This window comes from Camellia sinensis, chromosome 8, assembly GCF_055761805.1.
Source record: "Camellia sinensis isolate YWXY chromosome 8, ASM5576180v1, whole genome shotgun sequence".
NCBI lineage: Eukaryota > Viridiplantae > Streptophyta > Magnoliopsida > Ericales > Theaceae > Camellia > Camellia sinensis.
Genome location: NC_138968.1, coordinates 19,575,965 through 19,584,717, shown reverse-complemented (window position 1 = coordinate 19,584,717; position 8,753 = coordinate 19,575,965).

Here is an 8,753-nt window from a genome sequence, read left to right as displayed (position 1 = left end):
TATATATATGATCTGGTTTTTTTTTTTGGATCTTTTAAATGAATATATATATATATATACAGTTCTAATTCATTAGGGATTGTTATATATATATATATATAATGATTCACGTGTTGAAACTTTTGAATCGATGATTCAATCACCTGTTTAATTAATAGGACACCATTTCCCCTCTAAAATTGCATCACATTCTTTCTAGTTAAGGAACAAAACCAGAAGAGGGAAAAAAGAGAAGAAGATATAAATGCTCATGAAACAGTCACCCCACCAAAACTGGCCAAAGTGGTTTTGAATTCATTTTTGGTGTGTATGGAAATCAAATAGCGTATAGCTGTCATTCCCTTTTTGATATATGGAGATGCAATGTCATCTTGGTTAAGCTATCTTGGGAAATAAATTATAACAGAGAATGTGATTTGTTTTCAAGTATCTTTAAACTAGGAAGTGTTGTTTCTCAGTACCAAACATGTCTCCATTTTGCCAATGAGAGTTTGTTTTTGGTATCTAATTGATCTCCATGTATTTAGACATTTTGCCATTTTGCCATTTTGATCTCCATTATGCCATTTTGATCTCCATGTAATTGATCTCCATTTTGCCATTTTGCCAATGGGAGTTTGTTTTTGGTATCTAAACATGTCTCCAACTTGTCTAGTATTTATATACGCCTCCTTTTGTTTTAGTAGTTTTCCTCAGTTATGGAAATTTTTATGCTTTTAGTCAACTTTTTATCTTGATATGTGAATCATTAATTCAAGGCTCATGACGTGCTTGCTCCACAACTTGATCTGTTATATATATATATATATATATATGATCTGGCATGTACTAATTCATTTATGCTATGCTGGGTTCCCATTTGTACTTAACTGGGATTGGAATACAATTTAAATGTTAGTTGCAAGCAGTATCATGCTTCATGCTTATTCTTTAAAGAAACCTTTTCAATAGCTGTCCAAAATGGCAATTTAGCTCCAGTTTGTTGATTCTATTGGGAATTTTGATTGGTTTGGATGCATTAGGGATTGTTAAAGTTAAACCCTATATGTTAGCTTTGTTGATGATGATATTGATGATTCCATTAATTCAATCCATTAGCTTAGTTATTATTAATTTGTTTCTCAGTAATCTACTTTTATGTTGCCTCTGTTAATATTAATTCAATCCATATTGTTAACATTTTTTACATTTTATTATTGGTATTAATTATTTGTTTTTTTCCTTTTGTTATTTAACAGGAATTCAAGTTGAAGGAGATGATGGAAGTTGTGTGGTTTGTATGGGTATTGGAGAAACAATGGAAGAAATTTTTTATGTTGTAATGGATATTTTTTTTTTAATTTTTAATTTCAATTTTTGGATAGGATTAATTATTCTCTTTACTAATGCTATATTTGACAGATGCTGCTGGACAGATTTATTGATTTGTATATATTGGCAGATTATGTTGAATTTTTTGAGTAGCCTATCTTATTTGAATATGTTGACATATTATGTATTGATTTTTTAGCTTGAGAAATTATGAATTTTTAATTTTTGGCAGATTATTTAATTTTTTATATATTGGCAGATTATTGATTTGAATTTTTTAGCTTGACAGATTATGAATTTTTAATTTTTGGCAGATTATTTAATTTTTTATATATTGGCAGATTATTGATTTGAATTTTTTAGCTTGACAGATGCTGCTGGACAGATTCTTAATAGGATGTTTAAAATTGTTTTTTGAAAAAAAAAACTGTAATTCGGTCGGGGAATTTGCGGGGTCGGGGATACCCGATCCCCTATCGGGAGCGGGGGCAGGGGGATATATGGGGTCCCCGTCGGGGATCGGGGACGGGGACGGGGAATTTCTCACTATCGGGGATCGGGGATGGGGAGTGTGGTCCCCGATCCTGCCCCGCCCCGTTGCCATTCCTATTCGCAGTATTACTGATAAATAAATAAATAAATAATTAAGCCTCTTGGAATAATATTTCTTGAGTTAATTGGTGAAAAATCCATTCCTATAGAGTTACATGTCATTTAATTCAAGATTTTAAATTTTTTTTGTAATAAGTACATGAGTTGAAAACTCATTGAAAATGTCATCAAAAAATTGACTTGAAAAGTCACCCGTGTCTAGTGGCAATAGTGGGTGACAGTGAGTTGAATAAATTGATGACACATGAATATTTGAATAAATAGTTGGGCATTTGAATAAATAGACAAAGAGTTAAACTTTTGAACAGATAATATGCCCTTTTAGTCTAAAAAGATTTAAGTTTGAACTTATTGGGCCAACAATTTTAGAAATGGACCCCCCGTTTGGTCTGAGTGCCCATATTCTTTGCCTTAAAAAAAATTAATTTTAGTTAGTGAAAAAAGTAAAAAAAAATGGAGAAATATATTAAGCCTTCGTTTGGGATGTGGGTTGATTTTTGAAAAACTTACCTATAAGTCCCATATACAAAGTTCATGACCCATCTAATCCTCAAATAAAACACTTGCACCAATTAGTCCTACACATTTTTAATTGTTATCAAAAAATCCTATTTTTTTTTTTAAATTTACAGATACTGTTATATCTTACTACCGTCGGACTTTCGTCAAACGGTCATTGGAGACTCGTCGGAATGTTCAACATCACCGGAAAGTTGTCGGAGTATCGTTGGAAGTCCACAGGAGTGTTAATAACGTTAATGGAAATCGCCGGAATGTTCAGAACGTTCACTGGACATTAAGAATATCATTGGAGACTCACCAAAATGTCTAGAATATTGCCTTAAAAAAAAGAATAAATGAAGAAATTACAGCAAAAAAAACATAACAAATTGTGTTAAATATTGATAAGCTAAAAGAAAAAAAAATGAAATGACAAAAAACAGCAACAATGGGAAAAACATATGCTATTTTTTAATTTTTGTAACGTTTAAGCAAATAAACTCCAATATTGATCAAATTGAAAAGTAAGTTTTGAAACTGTAAAATGTTACAGTTTCAAAGAAAAAATCTATTAAACATTTATCCTTATTAATCAAACTGAAAAACATGTTATGAAACTGTAAAATTTTACAGTTCTAAAGAATGTTATGAAACTGCAAAATTTTACAGTTTTATACCATGATTCATTCCAGCACCAAAACAATTTGAAACTGCAAAATTTTACAGTTTTAAACCATGATTCATTCCAGCACCAAAAAAATTTAAAACTACAAAATTTTACATGGTTTAAAACTATAAAATTTTACAGTTTTATACCATGATTCATTCCAGCACCAAAAAAATTTGAAACTGCAAAATTTTACAGTTTTAAACCATGATTCATTTCAGCACCAAAAAAATTTAAAACTACAAAATTTTACAGTTTTCACCGCCCGTAACTAAAACTCGAAAACTATTTGTTCAGAACTTGAAAATTTTCTCCATTAAAACAGAAAAAGAGAAGTGTTTAACAGAGAAAATGTAGAAAAAAATAAGAGATCGAAGGAAAGAGGCGAATATAAAGAGAGGATTGTACTCCGGCAACTATTTTTTGTTTAAATCTATCCAAATCTGATGTAGATCTACATCAGATCTAAGTAGATCTACTCATCTTCTTCGCTGTTGGTGAGGGTGAAGTCACGAGTTGATTTCGATGGTTGGTGGTTACCGGTGAACCCCGATCAATGGAGAAAGATGTGATCATCGGTCGCCGTCTATGATAAAGAAGATGAGAGAAAAATGTAGAAAGAGAGAGAGAGAGGAAAATGTAAAGAGTGAGGCAAAAAGCAGAGAGAGAGAGAGAGAGAGAGAGAGAGAGGGGGGAAAGTAGGACTTTTGGGTCTACTTAAAAAGTTGTTGGATTAAATGATGTTCACATATTTCAAATAGGACCTGTGGGTAATTTCCCCTTGATTTTTTAACTTTTTGACTATTTTAGTTTGGGGCTAAAAAGTCTCGTTTGTGATGGATTTTTTTGGCTTTTTTGATTTTTATGAGAAAAAAAGAGAAAGAACTGATTATGGTTTGGATGTAATATTTTGTCTTAATGACTTTTAACTTATTTTATCTTTGTGACTAAAATAGCCCCAACTCAACACAAACCTTCTTGCCAAACGAATCCTTAGATTAACTTTTTTCCAACATTAAGAGTAGTACTATTCCAACTCAAAAAGTTAAACCAATTTTCAAACTTAACAGTCTCTTTCATATACACCCTTTCAAAAGGGGCGTGCCATATGCACTACTAGTTATGTCATTTTTTTTCTTTAGTTATGACTAATTTTGTTATTTAATTATGATAGTATTTTAGTTATAACTCATGAATTCTTTAGTTGTACCTCATGTTATGTTTAGTTATGATATTTTTTATTTTTTTAGTTATGACTTAAAAATTTGAAATTATGCCATTTTTCTGTTTAGTTATACAAGGTGCGTGTGGTGCATGCCCTTTGAAGAGTGTGCACCATAGTGTTTCCCCTCTTAGAATATCTAAAACTACTCTCTTTATCTCTCACATATTTTTTTAAAGGTTAAATTTATTTTACTCTCTTGTGGTTTGTGGTTGGAACACTTGACCCCCTTATAATTCAAATATAGTTAGAAAGTCACCGTATAGTTTTAAACTAAAGTATCAGCATTTGGTTTTGTAAGAACAATCTTCTGTGTAAATAAGATAAATTGAAACTAAATCAAACAAAATAAAATAAATAACTTATAGAATTTATTTTATCGAACCGAATGAAAAATAAAAGACTAAGTCGAGTGTATGACACTCTGTTCTTAAGACAAATTCACCCCGCTACGGTGCTTACGGATAAGCAACATCTACCTCACAGGATACAATGATCTTCACAAATTTATAGTAGCACTTCAAACAAATTTGTCCGGCGAACTAGAATCTTGTGTTCTATTACTCTCTAAATTTTTCTCTAAATAACTAATATGAAGAATAATGCAAACAAAGCAAGAAATGGACTGCAAAAGATGATATTCTGGATGTTTTTTGAATGCACAAAATTGCTGGAACATGGCTGTATTTATAGGCAAGAAATTTGACCCGAATAGGTGCTAATTTGAAGTGAATAGGTGGGATTTTGAATTGAATATGTGCTGTCTGAAAATCAAACAAATCTGGCAGTTACAACAAATAACTGCACTGCAGTTAGATCTGTTCAGGCTAGTTTGAATCTGTTCGGGTGTAACAGATTTTAAGACATGTTTGGACTATTTAACCTGTTTGAACTGGTAAAGAATCTGTCCGGTTCAACTGGGCAGTTTCTGGCAGTTAAATAACTGTAAAACCAGTTTGAAACTGTGTGGAATTTGGACTGGAATTTGAATTCAAATTTAATTTGAAATACAAATAATTTCCTACAAGATTTTTTTTTTTTGAAAAAATTCAAATAAATTTTGTCCAAAAAATTAAAGTTAGACCCGACCCACACCTGGCTCGGCAGCGGTGGTTTGGGCTAATGTTCACTTTGTGCATAACTCCTCCCTTCTACAAACTTGGGGTGCTTTTTGGGATCCAACCCAGGTGTTGTAATCTAGAGCTCATATACTCACAAAAGCTCTCTTCAAGTTTCAATGTGGGACAACCCATATAAGGAAACCCACATTTAATTATTGAATTTGTTCAATTCCGTGAACCCGAAAACGACGTCAAGTTCTCATTCACTCATAAATGGTTTTGACGAACCGTCTTCATCGTGTGACTTGCCATACGGCAAGGAACACATCACCTGTCACGATCCGCTCCTCGTACCCAAGGGTTAAACATCGTGATGGTCAGTAACTGAGGTTACCTCCGGCCAGTTCTTAAACAAATCAATAAACGCAAGCGGAAGTAATATTTAAGTAAGGGTACCAAAATAATCACTGAAACTTCTATTTTTATTACAAAATTATATTGACCAAAAGGCCTGTATTTACATATAAAAATATCAATTAAAGTACTGTGTGTGTGTCTATTCCGCAGCCCCGCGTCTTAAGACCTTTCAAAAGCTATTTCTGAACTGCATGTTTCCTGAAAATTGGTAAACAGCTATAAGCACATGGCAGAGAGAAAAATATTATACCAAGAGTATAAGGGACACGAAATAACCAAAGATAATTAGTTAGGCCAAAACATTTACATAACTCATTTTGGTGAATAAATCATTTAAGTGGCAGAAAACTGAAATATAGAAATTATGTAAATAAATAACCATAACCACGGTATAGAACAGAACAGAACAGAACAGAGGTCACAGAAGTGACAATCAAAACAGAGGTACGGATTCAAAAGGTGGCTCGTACGGATTCTAGAGATGGCTCCCACAATAGTATAGCATTTAGCTCCGCACAAGAGGTCAATGGATCAAAGGACCACAAAGTAACCAAACAGAGGCCAATGGTTATTTAAGCCCCCAAGGCGTAAGACTCCCGTGGTGGTTGTACTTACAAAATATAATTGTATATAAGGTCATAATCAAATATTCTTTAAAAGTAAAACAAACATATCAATGGATTTCCTTTTAAACAAATAGGGTTCAAAAATAAAACCACGTAACTGAAATGTTTATATAATTTATAATTGTTTATAAAACATAACTTGTATAAAATAAATATGATAAGTCAAAACATATATAAAATACATTTTAATGACTCAAAGTATAATATAACTCATCTTAATTTTAATACCTTACTCTTTTTTTTCACTGCCAAAAACCCTTTCAACCTCCATTATTTTTTCTTCATTTCTTTCCATTCTTTCACTCTTCTTTCTTTCTCTCGTTTATTTCTTTCTTTCTTTTCCTTTTCTTTCTTTTTCTCTCGCCCAGGTGACCCCGCTGGGGAGAAACCAGTCTCTTGCCAACACGTGGCCAAGCGCAAATCATTCCGTAGATTCGTTCATTAATTTATAGATTTATACTTATCTTTTAATAAATATTTAGGATAATTATATTTTGACTTAATATTTTAATATAATTATATAAATTAATTAATTCTTAATTAAATTATACTTTATCATATACCAACATAAAATTAATTATTTATTTTACTATCACATTCATTATTATTATTATTATTATTATTATTATCAATATTATTATTATTATTTATATTTTGACCCCTAAATTTTAATAATTATATTGTTTTAAAAAAATTATACATAATAATATATAATAAATTATATATTTTCCTAACTGAAATTAAATAATATTAGTATAAATTTTACAAAATAATTAAAAATTTAGATTGTTACATCACCTCTTCGAACACATTCCAAAAGACATTTAGGGCCACTCCATTTTGAGGTTAAAGTTAGTCCAAAATAAACTTTATAAACCAAATTTTCCAATAGGTTTTCCATTCAAATTAATGGAAGATGCATCACACACACACACAACTTTTTAGAATGAGTTTGATTTTCTGAAAAATAAAATGAAATTAATACAATAAAAAGATAATTTTATCCCAATTTTCTATAAACCTAAAATTAGATTAATATGTTAATTAAAATAAAATAAAATATAATATAATTAAGGATTGATCTAAAATATAAAATATAATTAAGAATTTATTTAAAATATAATTAAATAAAATAATTAATAATTAAAAATTGATCTGAAATGTGATTGAATTAAAATTAAATTAACATGTTGAAAAAAAAATTAACAATTAAGAATTAATTGTGATATAAAATATAATTAAATTTAAATTAGATTAAAAAATAATGAATTACAATAAATATTTAAAAATTTATAAGTATTGTGATTTAATTGAATTAATATTAAACATTATAAATTATGAGTATGGGAGATGAGAGAGAAAGAAAATAACAAAAAAAAAAATATAGGATTTAAAGGTATTATATAATTTTTTTCATATTTATAATTAACAGTGTTAACGATTGTACTTTGATTTAAAACTACATGAAAACTTTCTAACTATATTTGAATGGTAAAAGGTAAAGTACTTTTACTTCAAACCAAAAGGGGATAAAATGAGTTTTACCCTTTTTTTTAATTCTCTATCAATCATTTTTTTTAATATTTTTTTTACACATAATGAGATCTTAAAAATAGATCATTTTTCCTTAGGCAAATTCCAAAGACGGATGTTATGAATTCAGACTTAACTATTTATTATCTTGTAGTTTAGATTTTTCTATTTATAGACCTCATATTACACAAATTTAATTTTCACTATACAATCATCCACCCAAAAAAATCTGGGTGATTTAGTCTACTTTAACAAACTTTTAAGCTTATTTTGAGGAGTGACTTATAAACTAATTTATTATCTTTTTAATTTATTTGAATCACATCACCTCTTTATTTTTTATACGTTTTTTTAATAAATTTGTTTAAAAAAAAAACCTTATTTAGTGCTCCTCAAAACAACCATAGAATCCGAAAACAAGACTCATTGGTGATGAGGAAAAGCCGAGCCATGTAAAATTCGGCTCAACAGTTTTCGTGGACCTCTGACCTGTTCATTTGGAAAGATGCATGTCAACTTACAGCTCGCAGTGTTATTAAAGTCAACTCTTTTATGCCACAGCCCAATGAAATCTCTCATATTTGCTACAAAATGACCAATCACAGTTGACCACCATTTGTGGTGATCAAAGCTTTCATTTCATGGCCTTTTGACTGATATGCATGAATGAACACGACTGGATCCAACGAACCAGCACTCGCAAGACTGTCTCAACGCGTTCCACGCCTAAAACTTCTGATTTAGTCAATTCGGCGATCATGTTTTTAGTATTTCATTCTTTAATTACCTATATTATTTTCATG